The 18,015-nt window shown below is 47.6% G+C and overlaps 7 non-coding genes and 3 pseudogenes across 7 annotated transcripts; all 10 read right to left on the reverse strand.

Moving 5' to 3' along the window:
* Positions 1-2,812: 2,812 nt before the first annotated feature.
* LOC149368909 (5S ribosomal RNA) lies at positions 2,813-2,931 on the reverse strand. The gene has a single exon (XR_016287237.1). It is a non-coding gene; the product is annotated as a 5S ribosomal RNA (ribosomal RNA).
* A 547-nt stretch (positions 2,932-3,478) lies between these two features.
* Positions 3,479-3,597, reverse strand: LOC149368910 (5S ribosomal RNA). The gene has a single exon (XR_016287238.1). It is a non-coding gene; the product is annotated as a 5S ribosomal RNA (ribosomal RNA).
* Positions 3,598-4,144: 547 nt separating this feature from the next.
* Positions 4,145-4,263, reverse strand: LOC149368911 (5S ribosomal RNA; annotated as a pseudogene).
* A 3,446-nt stretch (positions 4,264-7,709) lies between these two features.
* On the reverse strand, positions 7,710-7,828 carry LOC149368912 (5S ribosomal RNA). Its single transcript, XR_016287239.1, has one exon. It is a non-coding gene; the product is annotated as a 5S ribosomal RNA (ribosomal RNA).
* A 545-nt stretch (positions 7,829-8,373) lies between these two features.
* LOC149368913 (5S ribosomal RNA) lies at positions 8,374-8,492 on the reverse strand (annotated as a pseudogene).
* A 3,443-nt stretch (positions 8,493-11,935) lies between these two features.
* LOC149368914 (5S ribosomal RNA) lies at positions 11,936-12,054 on the reverse strand. The gene has a single exon (XR_016287240.1). It is a non-coding gene; the product is annotated as a 5S ribosomal RNA (ribosomal RNA).
* A 547-nt stretch (positions 12,055-12,601) lies between these two features.
* Positions 12,602-12,720, reverse strand: LOC149368915 (5S ribosomal RNA). The gene has a single exon (XR_016287679.1). It is a non-coding gene; the product is annotated as a 5S ribosomal RNA (ribosomal RNA).
* Positions 12,721-13,266: 546 nt separating this feature from the next.
* Positions 13,267-13,385, reverse strand: LOC149368916 (5S ribosomal RNA; annotated as a pseudogene).
* Positions 13,386-16,826: 3,441 nt separating this feature from the next.
* LOC149368917 (5S ribosomal RNA) lies at positions 16,827-16,945 on the reverse strand. Its single transcript, XR_016287241.1, has one exon. It is a non-coding gene; the product is annotated as a 5S ribosomal RNA (ribosomal RNA).
* A 545-nt stretch (positions 16,946-17,490) lies between these two features.
* On the reverse strand, positions 17,491-17,609 carry LOC149368918 (5S ribosomal RNA). The gene has a single exon (XR_016287243.1). It is a non-coding gene; the product is annotated as a 5S ribosomal RNA (ribosomal RNA).
* Between the last annotated feature and the right edge of the window lie 406 nt (positions 17,610-18,015).

Raw genomic sequence — 18,015 nt, forward strand, 5'->3', positions numbered from 1 at the left:
CTATACATAGATCGATAGATTGGCTCCGGGAAGACAGAGTCGAGCAAATCTTTTAACAATTTCTTACGCGTGACATTAGAAAGATATTCCAAACTGAAGCGCGCATTCAGAAACCGGAAAGCAAAGACCACTTCTTTCAAAAACCTACTTGCACTGTATCTCATCCCGTCCACACTGGAAATAACATAGTTTGGCAAAGCCGAAGAAAGCCTCACTTGAATAAATGTCCGCAGGAAAGGGTCGCGTTGATCTCGAAGAAACAGAAATCTTGACACCACCTGCCTCAGGTACAAGTGTGGCAAGGAAAGACCCCCTTTTCTCAAACGCAGAAATAAATTATCACGTTTAGTCCCCTCCCATGAGGACTGCCAAACAAAAACTGCGAAGAGACGATGAAACTTTTGAATGCTAAGTCGAGAGCATGAAAGGACCTGCAACAAATAGCACACTTTTGAAACCAGATATACATTGCATATGTTTGCGCGCGTGAATACAGACAGTTCCTTCCCCGACCATTTCTGTGCACGCGTGGAGAGTTCTTGAATTTTCTCCTTCCAAAAGTCATCGTTATCTCGATACTTGTCAAGAGGTACACCTAGGTATTTGGAAGGAACATGTGACCATTTTACACTTGCATGAAACAAAGGCGCTGATGCCCAATTCCCATGCCAAAGGCCCGCACACTTGTCCAGGTTAACAACGCTATTGGTTACAACACAAAATCTACGAACAACCGACATCGCATGTTCTATGCTGCTGTGGTCACTACAGAAAACTGCCACATCATCGGCATAAGCCAATACTTTAATTTCACATGCTTCCAGTTCGAAACCACGAATACAGCTGTTATTTATTACATTTCGGCAAAGTGGCTCCAGGTACAGAGCGAAAAGTAGCGGTGACATTGGGCAGCCTTGCCGCACGGATGCTCTAACGGCAATTCTGTCTGTGAGCTCTCGGTTAACAACCAGATTCGTGGTACAGTTGCTATAGGCCATTTTAACCCCTTTTAAAATAACTTCTCCAACACAGACATGTTCAAGGATTTTAAAAAGAATGTCATGACATACACGGTCAAATGCCTTCTCTAAATCAATTTGCAACATTGCGACTCGCCTAAAGTCAGCGTCACAGCATTCCAGTATACTCCGAGTGACATGAACATTCGTGAAGATGGTCCGCCCTTGAATTCCACATGTCTGGTGGGGGCCAACCAAGATGTCCATAACTGATTGTAAACGTTTGGCTAATACTTTCATAAAAATTTTATAATCAACATTAGTAAGCGTTATCGGCCGATAACCTGTAACTTGCTTAAGCTGAGCAGGATTGTCAGTTTTCGGTATAAGCACTGTATGTGCACGAGAAAACGACGGTGGTAAAATACCAGTTCTATATGACTCTTCATAAACGCGTTGCAAAATGAGAGCAGTTTCACGTTTGAACGCCTTATCAAATTCTGCTGTTATCCCGTCAGTACCTGGCGATTTCCCCAAGTGAAGCTCATCAATAGCGCATTCCAATTCCGCTGTTGATAAGTCGGCAGACAGGATGTCAGTGTCTTCACTGGCCAGTCGGGGTAATAGACTTAAAAATTGATCCTGAAAGGCCTGTACATCTGCCGATTTGGAAGCGAACAAATCACGGTAATGCTCACTGAAAGCCTCCCTTATCGCCTTGGGATTGTCTGTCAGAATGCCTTTGTTTTCAATTTCTACGATATCTTTTCTTCTAGCGTATCTTTTTTCTGTCGTCAAATTTCGCCTACTGGGCATATCATCTGCCAGCAAGCGATCTGCTCGTGCACGAATTGCAGCTCCCTGAAACAATGTCGCATCGATAACCTCAAGCTTTGCTTTAACTTCGCTGATAAGGTCACTGTATAGTCCCGGAGCTCTATTTTCCTCTGTAATTAATTCTTTCAACATCTGTTTTAGGTTCTTCTGTTTCGCTTTCTCAGCGTGCTTGATTCCTACGGACCTTTCAATAGCCCTCATTTTGACATCAATTTTGAATTCCTCCCACTTTTCTGCCCAACTTTTTCCATAATTCAACCGAACTTCTTCTAACACGTTCTTTGTTTCTAAAACAAACGAATCGTCCTTTAGTAACTTTGCATTCAGTTTCCACAAGTCCCAGCTGAATTTCGCTTGAGGTGTCACATTCCTGCCAATGGTGAATATGACACAACAGTGATCGCTAAACGTAACCGGTTCGACGATGTAGTTATCGCAAATTGCCGCCAGGTCAAGGTATGGCCGATGGCGAGAGACAGTGCTTTCCGAGTCTTTATGTACTGTGTTTGGCCCTCGAGGATGCAAAACTGCGCATGGATACTTCCCTCGCTCGTGGCAACAGCCGCCAAGCGTGCAGTTACCTGCCCTGCGCTTTTCTCAGCCGTTCTGGCGAACCTAAACCACTGCGGCATGCACGGAAAGAGCAGCGGGAGCGAGCCTGTGTTGTTTACACATGGACCGGCAGTGGGTGCGGTGCATGGTGCGGTGGGCGCATATTGTGCGCTTCTGCGCAGTGTTATGCGCACACTGGGCCTCCCAGCTATCTTGGGGCTTTGCTAGAGTTTAATCTGCAGTGTACCCGCCGCGGCAGACGTCAGAATGACAGCCGAGACGCCACGGGTTCGCTTCGAGTTTTGCCACAGTTTCGCGTCCGCACGTACTACACGTTGGACACGTTGCCGATGAGATTGTATTATCGATAACAAAATAACGTCACCTCCTATAGTTGCCTGAGACACTGCGCAACTATGACAGAAAAAAAAAAACGTGAAGGGCGAATAAAAATGCAAAAGAAATGCCATCAGCACTCGGTGTTCCCAGGTGGTCTCCCTCCCAAGTACTGACCGAGCCCAATGCTGCTTAGCTTCGGTGATCGGACGAGAACCGGCGTATTCAACATGGTATGGCCGATGGCGAGAGACAGTGCTTTCCGAGTCTTTATGTACTGTGTTTGGCCCTCGAGGATGCAAAACTGCGCATGGATACTTCCCTCGCTCGTGGCAACAGCCGCCAAGCGTGCAGTTACCTGCCCTGCGCTTTTCTCAGCCGTTCTGGCGAACCTAAACCACTGCGGCATGCACGGAAAGAGCAGCGGGAGCGAGCCTGTGTTGTTTACACATGGACCGGCAGTGGGTGCGGTGCATGGTGCGGTGGGCGCATATTGTGCGCTTCTGCGCAGTGTTATGCGCACACTGGGCCTCCCAGCTATCTTGGGGCTTTGCTAGAGTTTAATCTGCAGTGTACCCGCCGCGGCAGACGTCAGAATGACAGCCGAGACGCCACGGGTTCGCTTCGAGTTTTGCCACAGTTTCGCGTCCGCACGTACTACACGTTGGACACGTTGCCGATGAGATTGTATTATCGATAACAAAATAACGTCACCTCCTATAGTTGCCTGAGACACTGCGCAACTATGACAGAAAAAAAAAAAACGTGAAGGGCGAATAAAAATGCAAAAGAAATGCCATCAGCACTCGGTGTTCCCAGGTGGTCTCCCTCCCAAGTACTGACCGAGCCCAATGCTGCTTAGCTTCGGTGATCGGACGAGAACCGGCGTATTCAACATGGTATGGCCGATGGCGAGAGACAGTGCTTTCCGAGTCTTTATGTACTGTGTTTGGCCCTCGAGGATGCAAAACTGCGCATGGATACTTCCCTCGCTCGTGGCAACAGCCGCCAAGCGTGCAGTTACCTGCCCTGCGCTTTTCTCAGCCGTTCTGGCGAACCTAAACCACTGCGGCATGCACGGAAAGAGCAGCGGGAGCGAGCCTGTGTTGTTTACACATGGACCGGCAGTGGGTGCGGTGCATGGTGCGGTGGGCGCATATTGTGCGCTTCTGCGCAGTGTTATGCGCACACTGGGCCTCCCAGCTATCTTGGGGCTTTGCTAGAGTTTAATCTGCAGTGTACCCGCCGCGGCAGACGTCAGAATGACAGCCGAGACGCCACGGGTTCGCTTCGAGTTTTGCCACAGTTTCGCGTCCGCACGTACTACACGTTGGACACGTTGCCGATGAGATTGTATTATCGATAACAAAATAACGTCACCTCCTATAGTTGCCTGAGACACTGCGCAACTATGACAGAAAAAAAAAAAACGTGAAGGGCGAATAAAAATGCAAAAGAAATGCCATCAGCACTCGGTGTTCCCAGGTGGTCTCCCTCCCAAGTACTGACCGAGCCCAATGCTGCTTAGCTTCGGTGATCGGACGAGAACCGGCGTATTCAACATGGTATGGCCGATTTTTTTTTTTTTTTTTTCTCTTTATTGCCTGTTTTGACAGATTACAACAGATCATAAACAGATGTTCTGCGCTGCACACTCAAACAACAAGAACGGACATGTGTTTCACTCGCGTGAGAAAATCAAAACTGTCTCAGGGAACACAACTCTCCCATCAACTCGATAACTTCATCTCCAAAACATAGCTCCTTGTACACTTCACGTAGCTTAAATATGTTTTCTTTGAAGTAATCGCGGACAGAACGCGCATCTTCATCACAGTGTCGTACAGCCATCCTGCTTCGCCAAATACTGTGCAGGCCAAGCAGGAAAATTACATCATATTTATAAAGATCCGGCTCTATGTCCAGGAATCGTATCCCATACGGCGTTAGGGGTAAGTCTTTCTTTATTGTACGCTGGAGCACGTCCCAAAAGAGCAGCGCATCCCAGCAATCAATAAAAACGTGTTCTATTGACTCTGGTTTGCGACACAACAAGCAGTCAGCACCCCATGGTAGAAACAATCCCTTTTCCTCCATCCATGTTTTAACCAGCAACGTACGTCCCAGTGTGTAACTTGAAGAAGAACGTCTTCACACCCGCTGGCACCAACATTTTTCGTACTCTTTTTAAAACATTTCCTGCTTGGCCTCCACTATACATAGATCGATAGATTGGCTCCGGGAAGACAGAGTCGAGCAAATCTTTTAACAATTTCTTACGCGTGACATTAGAAAGATATTCCAAACTGAAGCGCGCATTCAGAAACCGGAAAGCAAAGACCACTTCTTTCAAAAACCTACTTGCACTGTATCTCATCCCGTCCACACTGGAAATAACATAGTTTGGCAAAGCCGAAGAAAGCCTCACTTGAATAAATGTCCGCAGGAAAGGGTCGCGTTGATCTCGAAGAAACAGAAATCTTGACACCACCTGCCTCAGGTACAAGTGTGGCAAGGAAAGACCCCCTTTTCTCAAACGCAGAAATAAATTATCACGTTTAGTCCCCTCCCATGAGGACTGCCAAACAAAAACTGCGAAGAGACGATGAAACTTTTGAATGCTAAGTCGAGAGCATGAAAGGACCTGCAACAAATAGCACACTTTTGAAACCAGATATACATTGCATATGTTTGCGCGCGTGAATACAGACAGTTCCTTCCCCGACCATTTCTGTGCACGCGTGGAGAGTTCTTGAATTTTCTCCTTCCAAAAGTCATCGTTATCTCGATACTTGTCAAGAGGTACACCTAGGTATTTGGAAGGAACATGTGACCATTTTACACTTGCATGAAACAAAGGCGCTGATGCCCAATTCCCATGCCAAAGGCCCGCACACTTGTCCAGGTTAACAACGCTATTGGTTACAACACAAAATCTACGAACAACCGACATCGCATGTTCTATGCTGCTGTGGTCACTACAGAAAACTGCCACATCATCGGCATAAGCCAATACTTTAATTTCACATGCTTCCAGTTCGAAACCACGAATACAGCTGTTATTTATTACATTTCGGCAAAGTGGCTCCAGGTACAGAGCGAAAAGTAGCGGTGACATTGGGCAGCCTTGCCGCACGGATGCTCTAACGGCAATTCTGTCTGTGAGCTCTCGGTTAACAACCAGATTCGTGGTACAGTTGCTATAGGCCATTTTAACCCCTTTTAAAATAACTTCTCCAACACAGACATGTTCAAGGATTTTAAAAAGAATGTCATGACATACACGGTCAAATGCCTTCTCTAAATCAATTTGCAACATTGCGACTCGCCTAAAGTCAGCGTCACAGCATTCCAGTATGCTCCGAGTGACATGAACATTCGTGAAGATGGTCCGCCCTTGAATTCCACATGTCTGGTGGGGGCCAACCAAGATGTCCATAACTGATTGTAAACGTTTGGCTAATACTTTCATAAAAATTTTATAATCAACATTAGTAAGCGTTATCGGCCGATAACCTGTAACTTGCTTAAGCTGAGCAGGATTGTCAGTTTTCGGTATAAGCACTGTATGTGCACGAGAAAACGACGGTGGTAAAATACCAGTTCTATATGACTCTTCATAAACGCGTTGCAAAATGAGAGCAGTTTCACGTTTGAACGCCTTACCAAATTCTGCTGTTATCCCGTCAGTACCTGGCGATTTCCCCAAGTGAAGCTCATCAATAGCGCATTCCAATTCCGCTGTTGATAAGTCGGCAGACAGGATGTCAGTGTCTTCACTGGCCAGTCGGGGTAATAGACTTAAAAATTCATCCTGAAAGGCCTGTACATCTGCCGATTTGGAAGCGAACAAATCACGGTAATGCTCACTGAAAGCCTCCCTTATCGCCTTGGGATTGTCTGTCAGAATGCCTTTGTTTTCAATTTCTACGATATCTTTTCTTCTAGCGTATCTTTTTTCTGTCGTCAAATTTCGCCTACTGGGCATATCATCTGCCAGCAAGCGATCTGCTCGTGCACGAATTGCAGCTCCCTGAAACAATGTCGCATCGATAACCTCAAGCTTTGCTTTAACTTCGCTGATAAGGTCACTGTATAGTCCCGGAGCTCTATTTTCCTCTGTAATTAATTCTTTCAACATCTGTTTTAGGTTCTTCTGTTTCGCTTTCTCAGCGTGCTTGATTCCTACGGACCTTTCAATAGCCCTCATTTTGACATCAATTTTGAATTCCTCCCACTTTTCTGCCCAACTTTTTCCATAATTCAACCGAACTTCTTCTAACACGTTCTTTGTTTCTAAAACAAACGAATCGTCCTTTAGTAACTTTGCATTCAGTTTCCACAAGTCCCAGCTGAATTTCGCTTGAGGTGTCACATTCCTGCCAATGGTGAATATGACACAACAGTGATCGCTAAACGTAACCGGTTCGACGATGTAGTTATCGCAAATTGCCGCCAGGTCAAGGTATGGCCGATGGCGAGAGACAGTGCTTTCCGAGTCTTTATGTACTGTGTTTGGCCCTCGAGGATGCAAAACTGCGCATGGATACTTCCCTCGCTCGTGGCAACAGCCGCCAAGCGTGCAGTTACCTGCCCTGCGCTTTTCTCAGCCGTTCTGGCGAACCTAAACCACTGCGGCATGCACGGAAAGAGCAGCGGGAGCGAGCCTGTGTTGTTTACACATGGACCGGCAGTGGGTGCGGTGCATGGTGCGGTGGGCGCATATTGTGCGCTTCTGCGCAGTGTTATGCGCACACTGGGCCTCCCAGCTATCTTGGGGCTTTGCTAGAGTTTAATCTGCAGTGTACCCGCCGCGGCAGACGTCAGAATGACAGCCGAGACGCCACGGGTTCGCTTCGAGTTTTGCCACAGTTTCGCGTCCGCACGTACTACACGTTGGACACGTTGCCGATGAGATTGTATTATCGATAACAAAATAACGTCACCTCCTATAGTTGCCTGAGACACTGCGCAACTATGACAGAAAAAAAAAAACGTGAAGGGCGAATAAAAATGCAAAAGAAATGCCATCAGCACTCGGTGTTCCCAGGTGGTCTCCCTCCCAAGTACTGACCGAGCCCAATGCTGCTTAGCTTCGGTGATCGGACGAGAACCGGCGTATTCAACATGGTATGGCCGATGGCGAGAGACAGTGCTTTCCGAGTCTTTATGTACTGTGTTTGGCCCTCGAGGATGCAAAACTGCGCATGGATACTTCCCTCGCTCGTGGCAACAGCCGCCAAGCGTGCAGTTACCTGCCCTGCGCTTTTCTCAGCCGTTCTGGCGAACCTAAACCACTGCGGCATGCACGGAAAGAGCAGCGGGAGCGAGCCTGTGTTGTTTACACATGGACCGGCAGTGGGTGCGGTGCATGGTGCGGTGGGCGCATATTGTGCGCTTCTGCGCAGTGTTATGCGCACACTGGGCCTCCCAGCTATCTTGGGGCTTTGCTAGAGTTTAATCTGCAGTGTACCCGCCGCGGCAGACGTCAGAATGACAGCCGAGACGCCACGGGTTCGCTTCGAGTTTTGCCACAGTTTCGCGTCCGCACGTACTACACGTTGGACACGTTGCCGATGAGATTGTATTATCGATAACAAAATAACGTCACCTCCTATAGTTGCCTGAGACACTGCGCAACTATGACAGAAAAAAAAAACGTGAAGGGCGAATAAAAATGCAAAAGAAATGCCATCAGCACTCGGTGTTCCCAGGTGGTCTCCCTCCCAAGTACTGACCGAGCCCAATGCTGCTTAGCTTCGGTGATCGGACGAGAACCGGCGTATTCAACATGGTATGGCCGATTTTTTTTTTTTTTCTCTTTATTGCCTGTTTTGACAGATTACAACAGATCATAAACAGATGTTCTGCGCTGCACACTCAAACAACAAGAACGGACATGTGTTTCACTCGCGTGAGAAAATCAAAACTGTCTCAGGGAACACAACTCTCCCATCAACTCGATAACTTCATCTCCAAAACATAGCTCCTTGTACACTTCACGTAGCTTAAATATGTTTTCTTTGAAGTAATCGCGGACAGAACGCGCATCTTCATCACAGTGTCGTACAGCCATCCTGCTTCGCCAAATACTGTGCAGGCCAAGCAGGAAAATTACATCATATTTATAAAGATCCGGCTCTATGTCCAGGAATCGTATCCCATACGGCGTTAGGGGTAAGTCTTTCTTTATTGTACGCTGGAGCACGTCCCAAAAGAGCAGCGCATCCCAGCAATCAATAAAAACGTGTTCTATTGACTCTGGTTTGCGACACAACAAGCAGTCAGCACCCCATGGTAGAAACAATCCCTTTTCCTCCATCCATGTTTTAACCAGCAACGTACGTCCCAGTGTGTAACTTGAAGAAGAACGTCTTCACACCCGCTGGCACCAACATTTTTCGTACTCTTTTTAAAACATTTCCTGCTTGGCCTCCACTATACATAGATCGATAGATTGGCTCCGGGAAGACAGAGTCGAGCAAATCTTTTAACAATTTCTTACGCGTGACATTAGAAAGATATTCCAAACTGAAGCGCGCATTCAGAAACCGGAATGCAAAGACCACTTCTTTCAAAAACCTACTTGCACTGTATCTCATCCCGTCCACACTGGAAATAACATAGTTTGGCAAAGCCGAAGAAAGCCTCACTTGAATAAATGTCCGCAGGAAAGGGTCGCGTTGATCTCGAAGAAACAGAAATCTTGACACCACCTGCCTCAGGTACAAGTGTGGCAAGGAAAGACCCCCTTTTCTCAAACGCAGAAATAAATTATCACGTTTAGTCCCCTCCCATGAGGACTGCCAAACAAAAACTGCGAAGAGACGATGAAACTTTTGAATGCTAAGTCGAGAGCATGAAAGGACCTGCAACAAATAGCACACTTTTGAAACCAGATATACATTGCATATGTTTGCGCGCGTGAATACAGACAGTTCCTTCCCCGACCATTTCTGTGCACGCGTGGAGAGTTCTTGAATTTTCTCCTTCCAAAAGTCATCGTTATCTCGATACTTGTCAAGAGGTACACCTAGGTATTTGGAAGGAACATGTGACCATTTTACACTTGCATGAAACAAAGGCGCTGATGCCCAATTCCCATGCCAAAGGCCCGCACACTTGTCCAGGTTAACAACGCTATTGGTTACAACACAAAATCTACGAACAACCGACATCGCATGTTCTATGCTGCTGTGGTCACTACAGAAAACTGCCACATCATCGGCATAAGCCAATACTTTAATTTCACATGCTTCCAGTTCGAAACCACGAATACAGCTGTTATTTATTACATTTCGGCAAAGTGGCTCCAGGTACAGAGCGAAAAGTAGCGGTGACATTGGGCAGCCTTGCCGCACGGATGCTCTAACGGCAATTCTGTCTGTGAGCTCTCGGTTAACAACCAGATTCGTGGTACAGTTGCTATAGGCCATTTTAACCCCTTTTAAAATAACTTCTCCAACACAGACATGTTCAAGGATTTTAAAAAGAATGTCATGACATACACGGTCAAATGCCTTCTCTAAATCAATTTGCAACATTGCGACTCGCCTAAAGTCAGCGTCACAGCATTCCAGTATACTCCGAGTGACATGAACATTCGTGAAGATGGTCCGCCCTTGAATTCCACATGTCTGGTGGGGGCCAACCAAGATGTCCATAACTGATTGTAAACGTTTGGCTAATACTTTCATAAAAATTTTATAATCAACATTAGTAAGCGTTATCGGCCGATAACCTGTAACTTGCTTAAGCTGAGCAGGATTGTCAGTTTTCGGTATAAGCACTGTATGTGCACGAGAAAACGACGGTGGTAAAATACCAGTTCTATATGACTCTTCATAAACGCGTTGCAAAATGAGAGCAGTTTCACGTTTGAACGCCTTATCAAATTCTGCTGTTATCCCGTCAGTACCTGGCGATTTCCCCAAGTGAAGCTCATCAATAGCGCATTCCAATTCCGCTGTTGATAAGTCGGCAGACAGGATGTCAGTGTCTTCACTGGCCAGTCGGGGTAATAGACTTAAAAATTCATCCTGAAAGGCCTGTACATCTGCCGATTTGGAAGCGAACAAATCACGGTAATGCTCACTGAAAGCCTCCCTTATCGCCTTGGGATTGTCTGTCAGAATGCCTTTGTTTTCAATTTCTACGATATCTTTTCTTCTAGCGTATCTTTTTTCTGTCGTCAAATTTCGCCTACTGGGCATATCATCTGCCAGCAAGCGATCTGCTCGTGCACGAATTGCAGCTCCCTGAAACAATGTCGCATCGATAACCTCAAGCTTTGCTTTAACTTCGCTGATAAGGTCACTGTATAGTCCCGGAGCTCTATTTTCCTCTGTAATTAATTCTTTCAACATCTGTTTTAGGTTCTTCTGTTTCGCTTTCTCAGCGTGCTTGATTCCTACGGACCTTTCAATAGCCCTCATTTTGACATCAATTTTGAATTCCTCCCACTTTTCTGCCCAACTTTTTCCATAATTCAACCGAACTTCTTCTAACACGTTCTTTGTTTCTAAAACAAACGAATCGTCCTTTAGTAACTTTGCATTCAGTTTCCACAAGTCCCAGCTGAATTTCGCTTGAGGTGTCACATTCCTGCCAATGGTGAATATGACACAACAGTGATCGCTAAACGTAACCGGTTCGACGATGTAGTTATCGCAAATTGCCGCCAGGTCAAGGTATGGCCGATGGCGAGAGACAGTGCTTTCCGAGTCTTTATGTACTGTGTTTGGCCCTCGAGGATGCAAAACTGCGCATGGATACTTCCCTCGCTCGTGGCAACAGCCGCCAAGCGTGCAGTTACCTGCCCTGCGCTTTTCTCAGCCGTTCTGGCGAACCTAAACCACTGCGGCATGCACGGAAAGAGCAGCGGGAGCGAGCCTGTGTTGTTTACACATGGACCGGCAGTGGGTGCGGTGCATGGTGCGGTGGGCGCATATTGTGCGCTTCTGCGCAGTGTTATGCGCACACTGGGCCTCCCAGCTATCTTGGGGCTTTGCTAGAGTTTAATCTGCAGTGTACCCGCCGCGGCAGACGTCAGAATGACAGCCGAGACGCCACGGGTTCGCTTCGAGTTTTGCCACAGTTTCGCGTCCGCACGTACTACACGTTGGACACGTTGCCGATGAGATTGTATTATCGATAACAAAATAACGTCACCTCCTATAGTTGCCTGAGACACTGCGCAACTATGACAGAAAAAAAAAAAACGTGAAGGGCGAATAAAAATGCAAAAGAAATGCCATCAGCACTCGGTGTTCCCAGGTGGTCTCCCTCCCAAGTACTGACCGAGCCCAATGCTGCTTAGCTTCGGTGATCGGACGAGAACCGGCGTATTCAACATGGTATGGCCGATGGCGAGAGACAGTGCTTTCCGAGTCTTTATGTACTGTGTTTGGCCCTCGAGGATGCAAAACTGCGCATGGATACTTCCCTCGCTCGTGGCAACAGCCGCCAAGCGTGCAGTTACCTGCCCTGCGCTTTTCTCAGCCGTTCTGGCGAACCTAAACCACTGCGGCATGCACGGAAAGAGCAGCGGGAGCGAGCCTGTGTTGTTTACACATGGACCGGCAGTGGGTGCGGTGCATGGTGCGGTGGGCGCATATTGTGCGCTTCTGCGCAGTGTTATGCGCACACTGGGCCTCCCAGCTATCTTGGGGCTTTGCTAGAGTTTAATCTGCAGTGTACCCGCCGCGGCAGACGTCAGAATGACAGCCGAGACGCCACGGGTTCGCTTCGAGTTTTGCCACAGTTTCGCGTCCGCACGTACTACACGTTGGACACGTTGCCGATGAGATTGTATTATCGATAACAAAATAACGTCACCTCCTATAGTTGCCTGAGACACTGCGCAACTATGACAGAAAAAAAAAAAACGTGAAGGGCGAATAAAAATGCAAAAGAAATGCCATCAGCACTCGGTGTTCCCAGGTGGTCTCCCTCCCAAGTACTGAACGAGCCCAATGCTGCTTAGCTTCGGTGATCGGACGAGAACCGGCGTATTCAACATGGTATGGCCGATGGCGAGAGACAGTGCTTTCCGAGTCTTTATGTACTGTGTTTGGCCCTCGAGGATGCAAAACTGCGCATGGATACTTCCCTCGCTCGTGGCAACAGCCGCCAAGCGTGCAGTTACCTGCCCTGCGCTTTTCTCAGCCGTTCTGGCGAACCTAAACCACTGCGGCATGCACGGAAAGAGCAGCGGGAGCGAGCCTGTGTTGTTTACACATGGACCGGCAGTGGGTGCGGTGCATGGTGCGGTGGGCGCATATTGTGCGCTTCTGCGCAGTGTTATGCGCACACTGGGCCTCCCAGCTATCTTGGGGCTTTGCTAGAGTTTAATCTGCAGTGTACCCGCCGCGGCAGACGTCAGAATGACAGCCGAGACGCCACGGGTTCGCTTCGAGTTTTGCCACAGTTTCGCGTCCGCACGTACTACACGTTGGACACGTTGCCGATGAGATTGTATTATCGATAACAAAATAACGTCACCTCCTATAGTTGCCTGAGACACTGCGCAACTATGACAGAAAAAAAAAAACGTGAAGGGCGAATAAAAATGCAAAAGAAATGCCATCAGCACTCGGTGTTCCCAGGTGGTCTCCCTCCCAAGTACTGACCGAGCCCAATGCTGCTTAGCTTCGGTGATCGGACGAGAACCGGCGTATTCAACATGGTATGGCCGATTTTTTTTTTTTTCTCTTTATTGCCTGTTTTGACAGATTACAACAGATCATAAACAGATGTTCTGCGCTGCACACTCAAACAACAAGAACGGACATGTGTTTCACTCGCGTGAGAAAATCAAAACTGTCTCAGGGAACACAACTCTCCCATCAACTCGATAACTTCATCTCCAAAACATAGCTCCTTGTACACTTCACGTAGCTTAAATATGTTTTCTTTGAAGTAATCGCGGACAGAACGCGCATCTTCATCACAGTGTCGTACAGCCATCCTGCTTCGCCAAATACTGTGCAGGCCAAGCAGGAAAATTACATCATATTTATAAAGATCCGGCTCTATGTCCAGGAATCGTATCCCATACGGCGTTAGGGGTAAGTCTTTCTTTATTGTACGCTGGAGCACGTCCCAAAAGAGCAGCGCATCCCAGCAATCAATAAAAACGTGTTCTATTGACTCTGGTTTGCGACACAACAAGCAGTCAGCACCCCATGGTAGAAACAATCCCTTTTCCTCCATCCATGTTTTAACCAGCAACGTACGTCCCAGTGTGTAACTTGAAGAAGAACGTCTTCACACCCGCTGGCACCAACATTTTTCGTACTCTTTTTAAAACATTTCCTGCTTGGCCTCCACTATACATAGATCGATAGATTGGCTCCGGGAAGACAGAGTCGAGCAAATCTTTTAACAATTTCTTACGCGTGACATTAGAAAGATATTCCAAACTGAAGCGCGCATTCAGAAACCGGAAAGCAAAGACCACTTCTTTCAAAAACCTACTTGCACTGTATCTCATCCCGTCCACACTGGAAATAACATAGTTTGGCAAAGCCGAAGAAAGCCTCACTTGAATAAATGTCCGCAGGAAAGGGTCGCGTTGATCTCGAAGAAACAGAAATCTTGACACCACCTGCCTCAGGTACAAGTGTGGCAAGGAAAGACCCCCTTTTCTCAAACGCAGAAATAAATTATCACGTTTAGTCCCCTCCCATGAGGACTGCCAAACAAAAACTGCGAAGAGACGATGAAACTTTTGAATGCTAAGTCGAGAGCATGAAAGGACCTGCAACAAATAGCACACTTTTGAAACCAGATATACATTGCATATGTTTGCGCGCGTGAATACAGACAGTTCCTTCCCCGACCATTTCTGTGCACGCGTGGAGAGTTCTTGAATTTTCTCCTTCCAAAAGTCATCGTTATCTCGATACTTGTCAAGAGGTACACCTAGGTATTTGGAAGGAACATGTGACCATTTTACACTTGCATGAAACAAAGGCGCTGATGCCCAATTCCCATGCCAAAGGCCCGCACACTTGTCCAGGTTAACAACGCTATTGGTTACAACACAAAATCTACGAACAACCGACATCGCATGTTCTATGCTGCTGTGGTCACTACAGAAAACTGCCACATCATCGGCATAAGCCAATACTTTAATTTCACATGCTTCCAGTTCGAAACCACGAATACAGCTGTTATTTATTACATTTCGGCAAAGTGGCTCCAGGTACAGAGCGAAAAGTAGCGGTGACATTGGGCAGCCTTGCCGCACGGATGCTCTAACGGCAATTCTGTCTGTGAGCTCTCGGTTAACAACCAGATTCGTGGTACAGTTGCTATAGGCCATTTTAACCCCTTTTAAAATAACTTCTCCAACACAGACATGTTCAAGGATTTTAAAAAGAATGTCATGACATACACGGTCAAATGCCTTCTCTAAATCAATTTGCAACATTGCGACTCGCCTAAAGTCAGCGTCACAGCATTCCAGTATACTCCGAGTGACATGAACATTCGTGAAGATGGTCCGCCCTTGAATTCCACATGTCTGGTGGGGGCCAACCAAGATGTCCATAACTGATTGTAAACGTTTGGCTAATACTTTCATAAAAATTTTATAATCAACATTAGTAAGCGTTATCGGCCGATAACCTGTAACTTGCTTAAGCTGAGCAGGATTGTCAGTTTTCGGTATAAGCACTGTATGTGCACGAGAAAACGACGGTGGTAAAATACCAGTTCTATATGACTCTTCATAAACGCGTTGCAAAATGAGAGCAGTTTCACGTTTGAACGCCTTATCAAATTCTGCTGTTATCCCGTCAGTACCTGGCGATTTCCCCAAGTGAAGCTCATCAATAGCGCATTCCAATTCCGCTGTTGATAAGTCGGCAGACAGGATGTCAGTGTCTTCACTGGCCAGTCGGGGTAATAGACTTAAAAATTCATCCTGAAAGGCCTGTACATCTGCCGATTTGGAAGCGAACAAATCACGGTAATGCTCACTGAAAGCCTCCCTTATCGCCTTGGGATTGTCTGTCAGAATGCCTTTGTTTTCAATTTCTACGATATCTTTTCTTCTAGCGTATCTTTTTTCTGTCGTCAAATTTCGCCTACTGGGCATATCATCTGCCAGCAAGCGATCTGCTCGTGCACGAATTGCAGCTCCCTGAAACAATGTCGCATCGATAACCTCAAGCTTTGCTTTAACTTCGCTGATAAGGTCACTGTATAGTCCCGGAGCTCTATTTTCCTCTGTAATTAATTCTTTCAACATCTGTTTTAGGTTCTTCTGTTTCGCTTTCTCAGCGTGCTTGATTCCTACGGACCTTTCAATAGCCCTCATTTTGACATCAATTTTGAATTCCTCCCACTTTTCTGCCCAACTTTTTCCATAATTCAACCGAACTTCTTCTAACACGTTCTTTGTTTCTAAAACAAACGAATCGTCCTTTAGTAACTTTGCATTCAGTTTCCACAAGTCCCAGCTGAATTTCGCTTGAGGTGTCACATTCCTGCCAATGGTGAATATGACACAACAGTGATCGCTAAACGTAACCGGTTCGACGATGTAGTTATCGCAAATTGCCGCCAGGTCAAGGTATGGCCGATGGCGAGAGACAGTGCTTTCCGAGTCTTTATGTACTGTGTTTGGCCCTCGAGGATGCAAAACTGCGCATGGATACTTCCCTCGCTCGTGGCAACAGCCGCCAAGCGTGCAGTTACCTGCCCTGCGCTTTTCTCAGCCGTTCTGGCGAACCTAAACCACTGCGGCATGCACGGAAAGAGCAGCGGGAGCGAGCCTGTGTTGTTTACACATGGACCGGCAGTGGGTGCGGTGCATGGTGCGGTGGGCGCATATTGTGCGCTTCTGCGCAGTGTTATGCGCACACTGGGCCTCCCAGCTATCTTGGGGCTTTGCTAGAGTTTAATCTGCAGTGTACCCGCCGCGGCAGACGTCAGAATGACAGCCGAGACGCCACGGGTTCGCTTCGAGTTTTGCCACAGTTTCGCGTCCGCACGTACTACACGTTGGACACGTTGCCGATGAGATTGTATTATCGATAACAAAATAACGTCACCTCCTATAGTTGCCTGAGACACTGCGCAACTATGACAGAAAAAAAAAAACGTGAAGGGCGAATAAAAATGCAAAAGAAATGCCATCAGCACTCGGTGTTCCCAGGTGGTCTCCCTCCCAAGTACTGACCGAGCCCAATGCTGCTTAGCTTCGGTGATCGGACGAGAACCGGCGTATTCAACATGGTATGGCCGATGGCGAGAGACAGTGCTTTCCGAGTCTTTATGTACTGTGTTTGGCCCTCGAGGATGCAAAACTGCGCATGGATACTTCCCTCGCTCGTGGCAACAGCCGCCAAGCGTGCAGTTACCTGCCCTGCGCTTTTCTCAGCCGTTCTGGCGAACCTAAACCACTGCGGCATGCACGGAAAGAGCAGCGGGAGCGAGCCTGTGTTGTTTACACATGGACCGGCAGTGGGTGCGGTGCATGGTGCGGTGGGCGCATATTGTGCGCTTCTGCGCAGTGTTATGCGCACACTGGGCCTCCCAGCTATCTTGGGGCTTTGCTAGAGTTTAATCTGCAGTGTACCCGCCGCGGCAGACGTCAGAATGACAGCCGAGACGCCACGGGTTCGCTTCGAGTTTTGCCACAGTTTCGCGTCCGCACGTACTACACGTTGGACACGTTGCCGATGAGATTGTATTATCGATAACAAAATAACGTCACCTCCTATAGTTGCCTGAGACACTGCGCAACTATGACAGAAAAAAAAAACGTGAAGGGCGAATAAAAATGCAAAAGAAATGCCATCAGCACTCGGTGTTCCCAGGTGGTCTCCCTCCCAAGTACTGACCGAGCCCAATGCTGCTTAGCTTCGGTGATCGGACGAGAACCGGCGTATTCAACATGGTATGGCCGATGGCGAGAGACAGTGCTTTCCGAGTCTTTATGTACTGTGTTTGGCCCTCGAGGATGCAAAACTGCGCATGGATACTTCCCTCGCTCGTGGCAACAGCCGCCAAGCGTGCAGTTACCTGCCCTGCGCTTTTCTCAGCCGTTCTGGCGAACCTAAACCACTGCGGCATGCACGGAAAGAGCAGCGGGAGCGAGCCTGTGTTGTTTACACATGGACCGGCAGTGGGTGCGGTGCATGGTGCGGTGGGCGCATATTGTGCGCTTCTGCGCAGTGTTATGCGCACACTGGGCCTCCCAGCTATCTTGGGGCTTTGCTAGAGTTTAATCTGCAGTGTACCCGCCGCGGCAGACGTCAGAATGACAGCCGAGACGCCACGGGTTCGCTTCGAGTTTTGCCACAGTTTCGCGTCCGCA

The sequence above is a fragment of the Amblyomma mixtum genome, chromosome 1 (genome assembly GCF_055824585.1).
Source record: "Amblyomma mixtum isolate Tamu chromosome 1, ASM5582458v1, whole genome shotgun sequence".
Lineage (NCBI taxonomy): Eukaryota > Metazoa > Arthropoda > Arachnida > Ixodida > Ixodidae > Amblyomma > Amblyomma mixtum.